This window comes from Bombina bombina, chromosome 7, assembly GCF_027579735.1.
Source record: "Bombina bombina isolate aBomBom1 chromosome 7, aBomBom1.pri, whole genome shotgun sequence".
Lineage (NCBI taxonomy): Eukaryota > Metazoa > Chordata > Amphibia > Anura > Bombinatoridae > Bombina > Bombina bombina.
This window is the reverse complement of record NC_069505.1, coordinates 388,878,046-388,896,840: the sequence shown is the minus strand read 5'-3', so window position 1 is coordinate 388,896,840 and position 18,795 is coordinate 388,878,046.

Sequence of the window (18,795 nt, the reverse complement as noted above, 5' to 3'; positions counted from 1 at the left end):
ATTGGATCAGCCAATCGGATTGAACTTGATTCTGATTGGCTGATTCCATCAGCCAATCAGAATTTTCCTACCTTAATTCCGATTGGCTGATAGAATCCTATCAGCCAATCGGAATTCGAGGGACGCCATCTTGGATGACGTCATTTAAAGGAACCGTCATTCGGCGAGTAGGCGTCGGTTGAAGAGGTTGGATCCGCGTCGGTTGGAAAGAAGATGGCTCGGCTCCGCTCCAGAAGAAAGAAGATTGAAGATGCGCCTTGATAGAAGACTTCATCCCGATGATGGACTTCCGACTTCAGCCCGATGATGGAGTTCTTCAGCCGCCGCTTGGATCCAGACTTTAGCCCGAGGATGGACGTCACTCTTCAGCCCCCGCTTGGGCTTGGATCAACACTTCCGAGGCTTGGATCAAGACTTCCGAGGACGGATCGGTGAACCTGGTATGGTGAAGATAAGGTAGGAAGATCTTCAGACGCTTAGTGTTAGGTTTATTTAAGGGGGGTTTGGGTTAGATTAGGGGTATGTGGGTGGAGGGTTGTAATGTTGGGGGGGGGGGTATTGTATGTGTTTTATTTACAGGCAAAAGAGCTGAATTCTTTGGGGCATGCCCCGCAAAGGGCCCTGTTCAGGGCTGGTAAGGTAAAAGAGCTTTGAACTTTTTTAATTTAGAATAGGGTAGGGCATTTTTTTATTTTGGGGGGCTTTGTTATTTTATTAGAGTAGGTGTAATTAGTTTAAAATTGTTGTAATATTTTTCTAATGTTTGTAAATATTTTTTTATTTTTTGTAACTTAGTTCTTTTTTATTTTTTGTACTTTAGTTAGTTTATTTAATTGTAGTTATTTGTAGGTATTGTATTTAAATAATGTATTGATAGTGTAGTGTTAGGTTTAATTGTAACTTAGGTTAGGATTTATTTTACAGGTAATTTTGTAATTATTTTAACTAGGTAACTATTAAATAGTTATTAACTATTTAATAGCTATTGTACCTGGTTAATATAATTACAAAGTTGCCTGTAAAATAAATATTAATCCTAAAATAGCTACAATGTAATTATAATTTATATTGCAGCTATATTAGGGTTTATTTTACAGGTAAGTATTTAGCTTTAAATAGGAATAAGTTATTTAATAATAGTTAATTTATTTAGTTAGATAAAAATTATATTTAACTTAGGGGGGTGTTAGGGTTAGAATTAGCTTTAGGGGTTAATACATTTATTAGAATAGCGGTGAGCTCCAGTCGGCAGATTAGGGGTTAATGTTTGAAGTTAGGTGTCGGCAATGTTAGGGAGGGCAGATTAGGGGTTAATACTATTTATTATAGGGTTATTGAGGCGGGAGTGAGGCGGATTTGGGGTTAATAACTTTATTATAATAGCGGCGCGGTCCAGTCGGCAGATTAGGGGTTAATAAGTGTAGGCAGGTGGAGGTGACGTTGTGGGGGGCAGATTAGGGGTTAATTAATATAATATAGGGGTCGGCGGTGTTAGGGGCAGCAGATTAGGGGTACATAGGGATAATGTAACTAGCGGTGGTTTACGGAGCGGCAGATTAGGGGTTAAAAAAAATATGCAGGTGTCAGCGATAGCGGGGGCGGCAGATTAGAGGTTAATAAGTGTAAGGTTAGGGGTGTTTAAACTCGGGGTACATGTTAGGGTGTTAGGTGCAGACGTAGGAAGTGTTTCCCCATAGAAAACAATAGGGCTGCGTTAGGAGCTGAACGCAGCTTTTTTGCAGGTGTTAGGTTTTTTTTCAGCTCAAACAGCCCCATTGTTTTCTATGGAGGAATCGTGCACGAGCACGTTTTTGAAGCTGGCCGTGTCCGTAAGCACCGCTGGTATTGAGAGTTGCAGTTGCGGTAAATATGCTATACGCTCCTTTTTTGGAGCCTAACGCAGCCCTTCTGTGAACTCTAAATACCAGCGGTATTTAAAAGGTGCGGCCAGAAAAAAGCACGCGTAGCTAACGCACCCCTTTGGCCGCAAAACTCTAAATCTAGGCGATAGTAACTGCTATTAAATTGTCTTTTTATAAGGCATTTGTTGATTATGCAATTAATTCTAGTGTATTTAATGGTCATTTCAGGTGAAAAACACCCTTAAAATACCCCTCTCTTTATTATATTAAAGGAGCAGTCAATATAGTAGATATGCATAATCAACAGATGCATGATAACAAGACAATGTAATAGCACTTAGTTTGAACTTCAAATGATTAGTAGATATTTTTCTGACAAATGTCAAAGTAATGTCTATTTCCACTCCCCCCCTGTATCATGTGACAGCCATCAGCCAATCACAAATGCATATATGTATAATTCTGTGAATTCTCGCACATGCTCTGTAGGAGCTGGTGACTCAAAAAGTGTAAATATAAAAAGACTGTGCGCATTTTGTTAATGGAAGTACATTGGAAATTTATTTAAAATTGCTGCTCTATCTGATTCATGAAAGTTTAATTTTGACTTGAGTGTCCCTTTAAATGGTAATAAAAATATTTACCAATAAGTATCAGCTATTAAAGGATATGAAAGTAAGGAATAAACGTTCATGGTTCAGACAGAGCACACAATTTTAAATACTTAAAAATGTACTTCTGTTGTCAAATTTACTTTGGTATCCTTTGTTGAATAGTATATCTAGATATGCTCACTACTGGGCATGTGTTACACGCATTATATGGCAGCAGTATTTGAAACAAAGTATAACAATGTTATTGGTTCCATAAAATCCCATTCATCCAACTAATATATATATATATATAAATTCACTGCAACATCACAACTGAAAATTTGCAGAATTGATAAAGATTTGTATCCATCACTTGTCACATCTGCAAGTTGCAAGTCACTCTATGCTGTAAAGGATACCGGTATCACAAAAAAACCCATTACAGGACAAACAAATTGAAACAAAAACTCACCCCATACAACAATCCGCTTTACCTTATGCAAAGAAATAAAGAATATACACCACACTGATAAACAGAAAAATAAGAAAGAGTTTATCTTGCCAGCTTTGAAATATCAGCCTCTTGGTGTCCCAGTTTTAAGGGACTACCTAAGCCACTCCCACAACCCACTCAGACACACCCATAGCCTGCCTCAGACACGCCCACTGTTTAACCGTAACCACACCCTCCAAATATGCCCCACCCATATTCAGCTAAAATTCCGCCCATCCCAGCACAGTCCTATCCACAACATGGTAGTGGACTACAGCCCACAAGCAATTTTACCTGCCATATCAGGAAAGCCTCCAGGAAATGTTCAGAGATATGTACAAATATGCATAGTCTTTTGATGCCAACAAGCCACCATATTTAAAATGATGTGCAGCTCCTCTGTAGAACAATCAGCTCTCACTTGGTGCCCATGTTGCCATGGATACTGTTTTGTTACATTTTTCTGTCGCACCTCCACTTAAAAACTTCCGCAGGTGCTCAGAATTCCAGCTTCTCTGCATGGGCCAAAAAAAAAGAACAATTTGCAGAGATAAATTACAGTAAGAGTAGGCAAAATAAAATAAAGAATACACACCACACTAATATTTCTTTTTTTTCTCTTTTGTCTCCGTTTAAATCTATGGCCTAGATTTGGAGTTTTGCGTTAGAAGGGGTGCGTTAGCTACGCGTGCTTTTTTTTGGCCGAACCTTTTAAATACCGCTGGTATTTAGAGTTCACAGAATGGCTGCGTTTTCAGTGCGTTAGGCTCCAAAAAGGGAGCGTAGAGCATAATTTACCGCCACTGCAACTCTCAATACCAGCGGTGCTTACAGACGCGGCCAGCTTCAAAAACGTGCTCGTGCACGATTCCCCTATAGGAAACAATGGCACAGTTTGAGCTGAAAAAAAACCTAACACCTGCAAAAAAGCAGCGTTCAGCTCCTAACGCAGCCCCATTGTTTCCTATGGGGAAACACTTCCTAAGTCTGCACCTAACACCGTAACATGTACCCTGAGTCTAAACACCCCTAACCTTACACTTATTAACCCCTAATCTGCCGTCCCCGCTATCGCTGACCCCTGCATATTATTTTTAACCCCTAATCTGCCGCTCCGTACACCGCCGCAACCTACATTATACCTATGTACCCCTAATCTGCTGCCCCTAACACCGCCGACCCCTATATTATATTTATTAACCCCTAATCTGCCCCCCACAACGTCGCCGCCAGCTACCTACAATTATTAACCCCTAATCTGCCGACCGGACCTCACCGCTACTATAATAAAGTTATTAACCCCTAATCCGCCTCACTCCCGCCTCAATAACCCTATAAGAAATAGTATTAACCCCTAATCTGCCCTCCCTAACATCGCCGACACCTAACTTCAATTACTAACCCCTAATCTGCCGACCGGACCTCGCCGCTACTCTAATAAATGTATTAACCCCTAAAGCTAAGTCTAACCTTAACCCTAACACCCCCTAAGTTAAATATAATTTTATTCTAACAAAATAAATTAACTCTTATTAAATAAATTATTCCTATTTAAAGCTAAATACTTACCTGTAAAATAAATCCTAATATAGCTACAATATAAATTATAATTATATTGTAGCTATTTTAGGATTTATATTTATTTTACAGGCTACTTTGTATTTATTTTAACCAGGTACAATAGCTATTAAATAGTTAATAACTATTTAATAGCTACCTAGTTAAAATAATTACAAAATTACCTGTAAAATAAATCCTAACCTAAGTTACAATTAAACCTAACACTACACTATCAATAAATTAATTAAATACAATACCTACAAATAAATACAATTAAATAAACTAACTAAAGTACAAAAAATAAAAAAGAACTAAGTTACAAAAAATAAAAAAATATTTACAAACATTAGAAAAATATTACAACAATTTTAAACTAATTACACCTACTCTAAGCCCCCTAATAAAATAACAAAGCCCCCCAAAATAAAAAAAATGCCCTACCCTATTCTAAAATTAAAATAGAAAAGCTCTTTTACCTTACTAGCCCTTAAAAGGGCCATTTGCGGGGCATGCCCCAAAAAATTCAGCTCTTTTGCCTGGAAAAAAAACCATACAATACCCCCCCCAACATTACAACCCACCACCCACATACCCTTAATCTAACCCAAACCCCCCTTAAATAAACCTAACACTAAGCCCCTGAAGATCTTCCTACCTTATCTTCACCACACCGGGTATCAGCGATCGGTTCAGGCTCCGATGTCTTGATCCAAGCCCAAGCGGGGGGCTGAAGACATCCATCTTCCGGCTGAAGTCTTGATCCAAGCGGGCAGAAGAGGACATCCGGACCGGCAAACATCTTCATCCAGGCGGCATCTTCTATTTTCTTCCATCCGATGACGAGCGGCTGATCTTCAAGACCTCCAGCGCGGATCCATCCTCTTCTTCCGACGACTAGACGATGAATGAAGGTTCCTTTAAGGGACGTCATCCAAGATGGCGTCCCTCGAATTCCGATTGGCTGATAGGATTCAGCCAATCGGAATTAAGGTAGGAAAATTCTGATTGGCTGATGGAATCAGCCATTCAGATTCAAGTTCAATCCGATTGGCTGATTGGATCAGCCAATCAGATTGAGCTCACATTCTATTGGCTGATCGGAACAGCCAATAGAATGCGAGCTCAATCTGATTGGCTGATTGGATCAGCCAATCGGATTGAACTTGAATCTGATTGGCTGATTCCATCAGCCAATCAGAATTTTCCTACCTTAATTCCGATTGGCTGAATCCTATCAGCCAATCGGAATTCAAGGGACGCCATCTTGGATGACGTCCCTTAAAGGAACCTTCATTCATCGTCTAGTCGTCGGAAGAAGAGGATGGATCCGCGCTGGAGGTCTTCAAGATGGAGCCGCTCGTCATCGGATTGAAGAACATAGAAGATGCGGCTTGGATGAAGATGTTTGCCGGTCCGGATCTACTCTTCTGCCCGAAGATGGAATTCTTCAGCCGCCGCTTGGATCAAGACTTCAGCCGGAGGATGGACGTCACTCTTCAGCCCCCGCTTGGGCTTGGATCAAGACTTCGGAGGCTCTTCTGGACAGATCGGGACCCGGTGTGGTGAAGACAAGGTAGGGAGATCTTCAGGGGCTTAGTGTTAGGTTTATTTACGGGGGGGTTTGGGTTAGATTAGGGGTATGTGGGTGGTGGGTTGTAATGTTGGGGGGGGTTATTGTATGTTTTTTTTTTTACAGGCAAAAGAGCTGAATTCTTTGGGGTATGCCCCGCAAAGGGCCCTTTTAAGGGCTGGTAAGGTAAAAGAGCTTTTCTATTTTAATTTTAGAATAGGGTAGGGCATTTTTTATTTTGGGAGTCTTTGTTATTTTATTAGGGGGCTTAGAGTAGGTGTAATTAGTTTAATATTTAATATTTTTCTGTTTGTAAATATTTTTTTATTTTTTGTACTTTAGTTAGTTTATTTAATTGTATTTATTTGTAGGTATTGTATTTAATTAATTTATTGATAGTGTATTGTTAGGTTTAATTGTAGATAATTGTAGGTATTTTATTTAATTAATTTATTGATAGTGTAGTGTTAGGTTTAATTGTAACTTAGGTTAGGATTTATTTTACAGGTAATTTTGTAATTATTTTAACTAGGTAGCTATTAAATAGTTCTTAACTATTTAATAGCTATTGTACCTGGTTAAAATAATTACAAAGTTGCCTGTAAAATAAATATTAATCCTAAAATAGCTACAATATAATTATAATTTATATTGTAGCTATATTAGGGTTTATTTTACAGGTAAGTATTTAGCTTTAAATAGGAATAATTTATTTAATAAGAGTTAATTTATTTCGTTAGATTTAAATTATATTTAACTTAGGGATGTGTTAGGGTTAGGGTTAGAATTAGCTTTAGGGGTCGGCAGAGGTCCGGTCGGCAGATTAGGGGTTAATGCTTGAAGGGGTCGGCAGAGGTCCGGTCGGCAGATTAGGGGTTAATGCTTGAAGTTAGGTGTCGGCGATGTTAGGGAGGGATGTTAGGGAGGGAAGATTAGGGGTTAATACTATTTATTATAGGGTTATTGAGGCGGGAGTGAGGCGGATTAGGGGTTAATACATTTATTATAGTAGCGGTGAGGTCCGGTCGGCAGATTAGGGGTTAATAAGTGTAGGCAGGTGGAGGCGACGTTGGGGGCGGCAGATTAGGGGTTAATAAATATAATATAGCGGTCGGCGGTGTTAGGAGCAGCAGATTAGGGGTACATAGGGATAACGTAGGTGGCGGCGGTGTGCGGTCGGCAGATTAGGGGTTAAAAATTTTTAATAGAGTGGCGGCCTCGGTTTAGGGGTACATAGGTAGTTTATGGGTGTTAGTGTACTTTAGAGCACAGTAGTTAAGAGTTTTATGAACCGGCATTAGCCCAGAAAGCTCTTAACTCCTGGCTTTTTGCTGCGGCTGGAGTTTTGTCGTTAGATTTCTAACGCTCACTTCAGCCACGACTCTAAATACCGGCGTTAGAAAGATCCCATTGAAAAGATAGGATACACAATTGACGTAAGGGGATCTGCGGTATGGAAAAGTCGCGGCTGGAAAGTGAGTGTTAGACCCTTTCCTGACTGACTCCAAATACCAGCGGGCGGTAAGATTCAGCGTTAGGAGCCTCTAACGCTGGTTTTGACGGCTACCGCCAAACTCTAAATCTAGGCGTAAGTTTTCTAAATAATCATGGAATCCCCAATTTTATGGTAATAACAACAAACAGCTAATAAAGGAATTCTTTCGTTTTACAACTCCAGGGCAGCATCTGGGAGGAACAGCGTTTAACTTAATGTACTTCGCATGTCATGGGATTTTTTTTAATTAGATAACGTGCAATTTGCATGTTTTATTTCAAATTAACATATGTTGATATTTAACTCTTCGCTGGTGACATGCTGTTGCTATTCGATAGCGTCATGGCATGTTTTATCTTGCAGAGTGAAGCCTAAGGGAAATCTTCTCAAAGCCCAGATACACTTAAATTATTATTTTCTGTTGATTGAGTAAGATGGGATGATTTTGATCCCACACCAAATCTACGCCTGGTAAAATTAGAAATGTATATATAGACTTCATATTTCTTTTAATGGAAACAAAATGTTCACATACAAATTTGCATGCACTTTTGATTAAAGAATAGGTTCTTTAAAGTGAAAAAAATTTACATGTTTAGATAATGTCATTTTATAACTATTTACCCTGCAAATCTATGTGTTTAACCTCTGCAAATGGGTTAAACATAGATAAAATTCCACTTGGGAGCTGAAGATAACTTCCGGTCACAAGCGGAAACTGCCACTGACTCAATTAGCAATGATAGCTGTGCATCTAGCTGGTGCCTTAACCACTTCACCCAATCGGACGTATATATACATTGCGTGGTACTTTGGCTATCGTACCGCACCACGTATATATACTTCCTAGCTTCAGGAAGCTCCAGAACTCTTGGCTGTTAAAGGGACACTGAACCCAATTTTTTTTCTTTCATGATTCAGATACAGCATGCAATTTTAAGCAATTTTCCAATTTACTCTTATTATCATTTTTTTTTCATTCTCTTGCTATCTTTATTTGAAAAAGAAGGTATCTAAGCTTTTTTCTTGTTTCAGACTCTGGACAGCACTTTTTTTATTGCTGGATGAATTTATCCACCAGTAAGCAAGGACAACCCAGTTTGTTCACCAAAAACAAAATTTGATAATAGAAGTAAATTAGAAAGTTGCTTAAAATTGCATGCTCTATCTGAATCACGAAAGAAAAAAATTGGGTTCAGTGTCCCTTTAAGTTACAGCCGAGAGCTGGAGCGCCTGAAGCTTCAGGCATCTGCCGCATATGGAGCCAGAGCGTGATTGGTGCTCCGGCTCCATATGAGGGCAGATGCCTGATCGTTACAGGCAGTGACACTGTGTGTATCACTGTCTCCAACAATCTTCTGTCGGCGCAGGCGGGAGGTGTGGGCGGGCGGCGCATGGTGAGTGTGCGGCCCAGCAGGGGAAAATAAAAAAAGGGGACAGGGAGGGATTGGAAGCTACACTACAGAAAAGGGGATCTGGGGGTGTGGGGGACCCTAAACTAAAGATTGCGGGTGGGGGACACACTACGCTACAAAAAATTAATAAAAAAATAATAATAATAAATAAAAAATATATATACTGTATATTTTCTTTTAAAAAACGGTTTTCAGGTACTGGCTGCCAGCTGCCAGTACCTAAGATGGCGGCAATAGTTAGGGCAGGTGATGTTGTCCTGACCAGTAGTGAACCTTTCCCGGCATTTGGGGATCGCTATTTGGAGCAAGGACTGACTCTGAGGGAGGGACCAGGTTACACACGGACGCCTAACTGTTTCCCCTGCTAGTTATATTGAGCAGTGTGCACAGAAGAATAAAGAGACTGGGGAATACGCGCTTTTCTCCAGAGCCCAGAGAGTGGTCAGCTACAACATATGCCTGATACATACTTCACACAGTTTGAGGTCCTGTTTGTGAGTGCATTTTCTATGTGTAATAAATATCACTGTTTTATTTGGAAAATCTGCACTTCGATTTTTTCTTTCTTCTCATTTTTGCGCTCCAATTTCCTTTTCTTTTAGATTCATACCTTTTTTATTCACAGACTCCACACCTATGAACTCTAAGGAGCTGCAAATAAAAAGGAAAAATGGAACTGTGGTTTCTTGGGATTCGTGAATCCATCTGTGTGTAAGGGACTGCATAATTTCTACACTGAAGAAGGAAATACAAATTGATTGTCACTTATGTTATTTTATTTATGCTTTATGTTGTATGTATATTATAGGGCTTGCATGATTACCCAGTGTATATATATATATATATATATATATATATATATATATATATATATATATATATTAACTTATTGATTGCTACATACTTACCTGTTGGACGCATTATTTAGTACTTGGCGCTCCTGTGTTGTATGTTTTATCTGATAGTTTTTTAAATGGGAATGTTGTTTAAAATTGTATTCTCTATCTGAATTATGAAATAAAAATGTGGGGTTGCATGTCCCTTTAAACACAAGAAACATAACCCCCCCCCCCCCCATACACACACACACATTATTACACTTCAGAAACTCACAAGACAGTTTATGTGAATGTTTGTAATTGTAAATTATTCTTATGTCTGTTTTGGTAAAGTAGTCTCGCTAGCTATAATGAAAGGCGTGTCTAAGGGCTAGCAATGGGTGTTCCAGGAGCGTGAAAACAATTTTTTTTACCTACACTTAGGCCCAGCATGCGATTCATAAAAGCTCTATTGTACCTGTGAAGTGTCTAACCTCACGTGTATTTCTCGCTATTTTAACGCTGGTGTAGCTATCTCATGTTTATTTTAATTTTAATTATTTTTAACAGTTTTCTTTTGTGTATAAGTCATAGTGGACTATTTTAGTAAACATAATTGATAACTTTACTAATTAACCCAGATTAGGCAACATTTCCTGGAGAGCATCTAGGACCAGGAGGGCTAACTCAGGACAATCTGTGTAGTCATAACAACCAGGGGGTGGAGTCAAATTAGGTTATGGCTTGACCTATCGTGCAATCAGTCACTGATCAAAGGACCTCAGAGGAGGGAACCCTTGTGGGCCCGCCTCCTATATGACCCATTGATGTGACAGTGACTTATTTGAATGGCCCGGCTAGTACTTAATGGAGACAAGTCTGGCTAAAGCAGTACTGGGGTTGGGGTGGAGGTGCCATAATCTTTTCTTGCCTGAGGGCCCCATGGGTTGTCAGTCTTTGCCTGGGTGGAACAGGCAGAATTAATTGTGAGGCAGAGGCATAATTAATCCTCACTGGACTCCAGGACACCATTTTAACAGTCCCCTTTCTGGTTGTTTGACATCAGCAGAAGCTGAGCTGCTTCTTTGTTATTGTAAGTCATCCTTCCACCATGGTTATTACACACCAAAATATATGTACTTGACTTATGCAGCCTTCCTATACAAATATGGTGGCAGTTTTTCTATACGGCCATCTTGGTAATCTCTCTGCCACCATATTTGTAAAGTATAATCCATACACTTTTCCTACACTATGAGTCCTGTTTTGCGGAGGAGGAGGAGGCACACAGAGGGGCTAGTCATGATGTCCCACCAGAACTGATTGCAGGGCCAGATGGTTCCCTTAGAGGTGTGGGTCCAGTCTAGACTCCTCTAGTTAAACCTCTGGTGTGAGATGCTTTGGGTTGCCCAGGTGGTCCCTAACAAACTGGGTTATTTATAAAGTAAAGAATCAGCAGGATGGATAGACGGACACATTTCTGAAACTGGGACTTATTGTTCAAAATCTCAGACAGTTCTTTTTAAAGGGATACATTACGCACATGCTAAATCACTTGAAAGTGAGGCAGTATATATGTAATACACTGACTAGAATCAGGATGCTTGTCCCAGGACTATCAAGGAAGCGTGCATTTGGCATGTGCAGCCACAGGCACTTTATTTCCATTCTCAGTTCAAGGAGGTTTACTCCTAAATTTCATGAGATAAAGGTGACATCCTATGAGATCACAGCAAAGTAATGTGTATTCACCATGCAGCTTAAGGTCTGAAAAGGAATTATAGCTGCTCACAGACAAATTATTCTGTTAGTGTTAAGTTCTTAGTGTTACAGGAGAACCCAGATATACATCAGATTTTCTCTCTCATTTTTGAGTAAAATGTCCCTTTAAAAGGACGGTAACTGATCAAATAATTCAGCAGAAATAATCAAGCTTCATTTAAACACTTTATACATATTTGTTTTTTTTATTCTGCTGGGCAGTATAGACCATAATAAGAAGACACTAGATTTTCTTTGCATAAATATTTTGTAGATCATCCATTTATATAGCCCACATGGGAGTTGGGGTTTTTTTTTTTTAAATGTATAGTTTTGTTTATTTTTAAATAACATTATGCTGATTTTTAGACTCATAGAAAAGTCCCAAAGTTTTAGATGTATACTGTCTATAGACTCCTGGTTGAATAATGGGTCTTTTCATATGCAGTGGAGGGGGGCAGTGTCTGCTCTTTCTGCTTTCTCAGCCCCTTTCACTGGGTGTCCCAGCCTAACCTCACTAACAGTACTAAACTGGGAGATTCTATGTTTTAAAAGGTTTTATACTGGATTTTTAGATCAGTATCTGTGCATATTCTTCTTTACAGTATTGTCTATTACATGCAGTTATATGAAAATTGGTGTATACTGTCCCTTTAACAACATCAATATTGGCAGAAGGTTGCATCCAATTGGCTGAACTTATCTCAGCAGTAAAAAGGGAAAAAAACATCTAGAGCTCAGGGTTGACATTAGGGACCTCAAGGGAATACCAATAACAGGTAATTTCTTTCCTAAGATATGGAGAGTCCATGACGTCATCCAATTACTAGTGGGAATATCACTCCTGGCCAGCAGAAGGAGGCAAAGAGCACCACAGCAAAGCTGTTAAGTATCACTCTCCTACCCATAATCCCCAGTCATTCTCTTTGCCTCTGTCAATGGAGGAGGTAAAAATTGGTGTCAGAAGAAATTAATTTCCTTTTTTTTGGATACTTTTCACTGCAAGCAAGGATTTGGGGTTTAGCTGTGTCCATGTCAATTTCTGCAGCAGAGTAGTGATGGCTTTTAAGCAGTTAGGACATTGTAAGGTTGTGCTTACTTTCGCCTAGATTTAGAGTTCTGCGTTAGGGTTGAAAAGCAGCATTAAGGGGTCCTAAGGCTGCTTTTTAACGTCCGCTGGTATTTAGAGTCAGACAGGAAAGGGTCTACCGCTCACTTTCTTTCCGCGACTCGAGGCTACCGCAAATCCCCTTACGTCAGTTGCGTATCCTATCTTTTCTATGGGATTTGCCTAACGCTGGTATTACGAGTCTTGGAAGAAGTGAGCGGTACAGCCTCTACTGCCAAGACTCCAACCGCAAAAAAAAGTCAGTAGTTAAGAGTTTTATGGGCTAACGCCAGAACATAAAGCTCTTAACTACTGTGCTATAAAGTATACTAACACCCATAAACTACCTATGAGCCCCTAAACCGAGGCCCCCCCCACATCGCAAAGCCTATAATAAAAATGTTTAACCCCTAATCTTCCGACCGGACATCGCCGCCACCTACATTATCCCTATAAACCCCTAATCTGCTGCCCCTAACATCGCCCCGCTTGGATGAAGAATTCGGCTTGACTGGGTGAAGACGACTCAAGGTAGGGAGATCTTCAAGGGGGTTAGTGTTAGGTTTTTTAAGGGGGCTTTGGGTGGGTTTTAGAGTAGGGGTATGTGGGTGGTGGGTTGTAATGTTGGGGGGTATTGTATTTTTATTTACAGGTAAAAGAGATGATTACATTGGGGCAATGCCCCGCAAAAAGCCCTTTTAAGGGCTGGTAAAAGAACTGATTACTTTGTAATTTAGAATAGGGTAGGGCATTTTATTATTTTGGGGGGCTTTTTTATTTTATTAGGGGGCTTAGATTAGGTGTAATTAGTTTAAACTTCTTGTAATTTTTTTTAATTTTCTGTAATTTAGTGTTTTTTTATTTTTTATTATAGTTTAGTTTATTTAATTGTATTCTAGTTTAGATAATTGTAGGTAATTTATTTAATTAATTTATTGATAGTGTAGTGCTAGGTGTATTTGTAACTTAGGTTGGGATTTATTTTACAGGTAATTTTGTAATTATTTTAACTAGGTAGCTATTAAATAGTTATTAACTATTTAATAGCTATTGTACCTAGTTAAAATAAATACAAAGTTGCCTGTAAAATAAATATAAATCCTAAAATAGCTACAATGTAACTATTAGTTATATTGTAGCTATATTAGGGTTTATTTTATAGGTAATATTTAGTTTTAAATAGGAATAATGTTAGGGTTAGGGTTAGACTTAGGTTTAGGGGTTAATAACTTTATTATAGTAGCGGCAACGTTGGGGGCGGGAGTTTAGGGGTTAATAATTGTAGGTAGGTGGTGGCGATGTTATGGAGGGCAGATTAGGGGTTAATAAAATTTATTATAGTGTTTGCGAGGCGGGAGTGCGGCGGTTTAGGGGTTAATACATTTATTATAGTGGCGGCGATGTCCGGTCGGCAGATTAGGGGTTAATAAGTGTAGGTAGGTGGCAGCGACGTTGGGGGGGCAGATTAGGGGTTAATAAATATAATATAGGTGTCGGCGATGTTAGGGACAGCAGATTAGGGGTTCATAGCTATAATGTAGGTTGCGGCTGTGTCCGGAGCGGCAGATTAGTGGTTAATAATATAATGTAGGTGTCAGCGATAGCGGGGGCGGCAGATTAGGGGTTAATAAGTGTAAGGTTAGGGGTGTTTAGACTCGGGGTTCATGTTAGGGTGTTAGGTGTAGACTTAGAGAGTGTTTCCCCATATCCTATGGGGATATCGTGCACGAGCACGTTTTTCCAGTTTACCGCATCCGTAAGCAACGCTGGTATTGAGAGTAGAAGTGGAGCTAAATTATGCTCAACGCTCACTTTTTTTAGGCTAACGCAGCCATTCAGACAACTCGTAATACCAGCGTTGTCTTAAGGGTGCGCTGGAAAAAAAAGGCTCGTTAGCACCGCAGGTCTTTACCGACAAAACTCTAAATCTAGCAGTTTGTTTCCTAACAAATTGCTGCCCTAGGTATAGAAAGCCAGAGTTGGTTACTCTGTTCTTTCTTTTTTTCTACAGGTCTCTGTAAGGAGTATGTGTCCTTTCATGCCTTGTGAGTTGTCTTCCTGCCGGACAACTAGACTGCAGGTAAGTGCTTTTTGTCTCTTAGGTATTGGAAACTTTGCACTATAAAGGATTCATTTATTTATATTCTGCAGTTTAAATAATGGGATATAGTAATCCTTTAAATAGGATTCATTAGGCAGTGTGCAGGCACTATGTGGGGACCAGGGGTTAATTTTCCCTTATTTGGGGAATATTCCTCTATGTGGCTCTTTTTATTTTCACTTTGTTGCTTTAAGCGTTTTATTAGGGGCAGTCCTGTTTATATTTGCCTGCAGATTTTGCTGCACAGATATCTTCTGCGGTATCTGCAGCATTATCTGCTTTTCCTGTATTGGGAAAACGCAGAGGAAAACTAAACATTTAACAGATAGTAAGGTGCCTGTTTCAGCTGCTGCTATGCAGGTTGATCTTCCTCATAATATTGAGGAGGACGTTACCTCAGTAGCATCTGAGGGTTAAATCTCAGATTCTGGCAGTGTAAATCCTTTGTCTGAGGTTGAAGAAGTAAACTTCAGGTTTAAGCTTGAACACCTTTGTGTATTGTAAAGGAGGTATTGGCTACTTTGGATGACTCTGACTCTCCAGTCGTGGTTAACCCTAAGATATCTAGTGAGCTTATTAGATTCTATGATGTTTCTTCCTCAGCGGAAGTGTTTCCTGTTCCATACCGTGTGGCGGAGATTATTGCACAGGAATGGGAGAAGCCAGGGATTCCTTTCTTCCCGTCTTCAGCCTTTAAAAGAATGTTTCCTGTTGCTGACTCCATTAAAGATTTATGGCGCACGGTGCCTAAAGTAGAGGGGCTATTTCTTCTCTAGCCAAGAGAACTACGATCCCTATAGAAGATAGTTGCTCTTTTAAGGATTCAATAGACAATAAGCTGGAGGCTTATTTGAAGATGTATGTTAATCAGGGTTTACAATGGCAACCTGCTATTTGTATTGCCACAGTAACAAGTGCAGCATCTTATTGGTGTGATGCCTTGTCTGAATCTATTTTAGAGGAGATTCAGGATAGGATTAAGGCTCTTAATCTAGCCAATTCCTTTATTTCTGATGCTAACATGCAAGTTATTAGATTGGGGGCCAAGATTTCTGGCTTATCTGTCTTGGCCAGCAGGGCTTTGTGGATAAAATCTTGGTCAGCTAATATTTCCTTCAAGTCTAAGCTTTTGGTGCTTCCTTACAAGGGTAATACCTTAGAAACTAGAAGTAGTGGATAAGAGTTATCCAGAAAAAAAGTATGCATATAGCACTATGATGCCCAGATTCAGAAGTTAGCGGTATTCCGTTTGTTAAAACATAAGTTTTAATTCATTCATTTAAAACTATAAACACTACAACAAAACATCCATTCATTTTAAATGAATTGTACCTTGTTTGGACCTGGACTGGCAGAAATAATATCTGATATTATGGGTGGAAAAGGATCTTTTCTACCGCAAGACAAGAAGAATAGACTTAAAGGACGTCAAAGTAATTTTCGTTCCTTTCGTAATTTCAAAGGTCAGAAGTCTTCCTCTTCCGCTTCCAAACAGGAGCAATCCAGGTCTTCTTGGAGACCCAGTCAGTCTTGGAACAAGAGTAAACAATCTAAGAAACCCACAGCTGACTCTAAGTCAGCATGAAGGGTCGGCCCTCGGTCCGGGATTGGATCAAGTGGGGGGCAGACTTTCCCTGTTTTGTCAGGCATGGTTATGAGATGTCCCAGATCCTTGGGCTGTGGGCATAGTTTCTCAAGGTCACAAGATAGAGTTCAGATCTCTCCCTCCCAGGGGCAGATTTCACCTCAAGATTATCTGCAGATCAGGTAAAAAGTGAGACATTCTTGAACTGCGTTCAGTATCTTTCCTCTCTGGGAGTGATTGTTCCAGTTCCTGTAAAGGAACAGGGTCTAAGATTTTATTCAAATCTGTTTGTGGTTCCCAAAAAAGAGGGAACTTTTTGTCCCATTTTAGACCTAAAGTGTCTCAACAAATTTCTCAGGGTGCCATCCTTCAAAATGGAGACCATTCGGTCCATTCTTCCTTTGGTCCAAGAGGGTCAGTTCATGACGACCATAGACCTGGAGGACGCATATCTTCATGTTCCTATTCTCTGGGATCATTACAAATTCCTTAGATTCACTTTTCTAGACAAATATTTTCAGTTTGTGGCTCACAATTGTTGTCTATCTGCCATCCACATTCCAGGAGTGGACAACTGGGAAGCGGATATCCTGAGCAGACAGACATTCATCCCAGGGAGTGGGCTCTCCATCCGGAGGTTTTCTCCAGGTTAACCCTCAAATGGCGGGTACCGGAGTTGGATCTGATGGCGTCTCGGCAGAATGCCAAGCTTCCAACATACGGTTCAAGGTCAAGAGATCCGCAGGCGGCTCTAATAGATGCTCTGGCGGTTCCTTGGGTGTTCGGTCTAGTTTATCTGTTTCTCCGTTTGCACTCCTTCCACAAGTCATTGCTCGTATCAAACAGGAGAGAGCATCGGTAATTCTAATAACTTCTGCATGGCCTCACAAGATCTGGTATGCAGACCTAGTGAACATGTCATCTCTTCCACCTTGGTGCCTCTGAGGAAGGACCTTCTGATTCAGGGTCCATTCCTCCATCCAAATCTAGTTTCTCTGAAACTGACTGCTTGGAGATTGAACACTTAGTTTTGTCTAAGCGTGGTTTTTCTGAGTCCATCATTGAGACCATGATCCAGACTCGCAAGCCTGTTACTCGAAAAATTTACCATAAGGTATGGCGTAAATACCTTTATTGGTGTGAATCTAAAGGCTACTCTTGGAGTAGGGTTAGAATTCCTAGAATTTTGTCTTTTCTCCAGGAAGGTCTGGAGAAGGGGTTGTCAGTCAGTACTCTGAAAGGTCAGGTTTCTGCTTTATCTATTCTGTTACATAAGCGTTTGGCGGTTGTGCCAGATGTTCAATCCTTTGTCAGGCCTTGGTCAGAATCAGGCCTGTGTTTAAATCTGTTACTCCTCCTTGGAGTTTTAACCTTGTTCTTAAAGTTTTGCAGCAGGCTCAGTTTGAGCCAATGCATTCCATAGATATTAAGTTCTTATCTTAGGTTTTGTTTCTTGTTGCTATTTCTTCTGCAAGGAGAGTTTCTGAACTTTCGGCTTTGCAGTGTAATTCACTTTACCTTATCTTTCATGCGGATAAGGTGGTCCTGCGTACTAGGTTGTGTTTTCTTCCTAAAGTGGTTTCGGTTAGAAATATTAATCAGGAAATTGTTGTTCCTTCTCTCTGTCCCAATCCTTCTTCTCATAAGGAGTGTCTGTTGCACAACTTGGATGTTGTGCGTGCTTAAAAATTCTATTTACAGGCGACTAAGGATGTTTTCCAGTCTTCTGCCCTTTTTGTTTGTTTCTCGGGAAGGCGTAAGGGTCAGAAGGCTACTGTTACTTCTCTTTCTTTTTGGTTGAGAAGTATAATTCATTTTGCTTATGAGACGGCTGGACAGCAGCCTCCTGAGAGAGTTACGGCTCATTCCATGAGGGCTGTCTCGTCTTCTTGGGCTTTCAGAAATGAAGCTTCTGTGAAACAGATTTGCAAGGCTGCAACTTGGTCCTCTCTCCACACTTTTTCCAAATTTTATAAATTTGATACTTTTGCTTAGGCAGAGGACTCTTTTGGTAGAAAGGTTCTTCAAGCGGTGGTGCCTTCTGTTTAGGTCTGCCTGTCTTGTTCTCCCTCCCTGTTCATTCTGTGTCCTCTAGCTTGGGTATTGGTTCCCACTAGTAATTGAATGACGTTGCGGACTCTCCATATTTTACGGATATGGAGAGTCCACGACCCCACCCTTAAAGGAACACTGAACCTTAATGTTTTCTTTCGTGATTCAGATAGAGCATGCAATTTTAAGCAACTTTCTAATTTACTCCTATTATCAATTTTTCTTCGTTCTCTTGCTATCTTTATTTGAAAAAGAAGGCATCTAAGCTTTTTTATTAGTTTAGAACTATGGACAGCACTTTTTTATTGGTGGATGAATTTATCAACCAATTAGCAAGAACAACCCAGGTTGTTCACAAACAATGGGCCGGCATATAAACTTA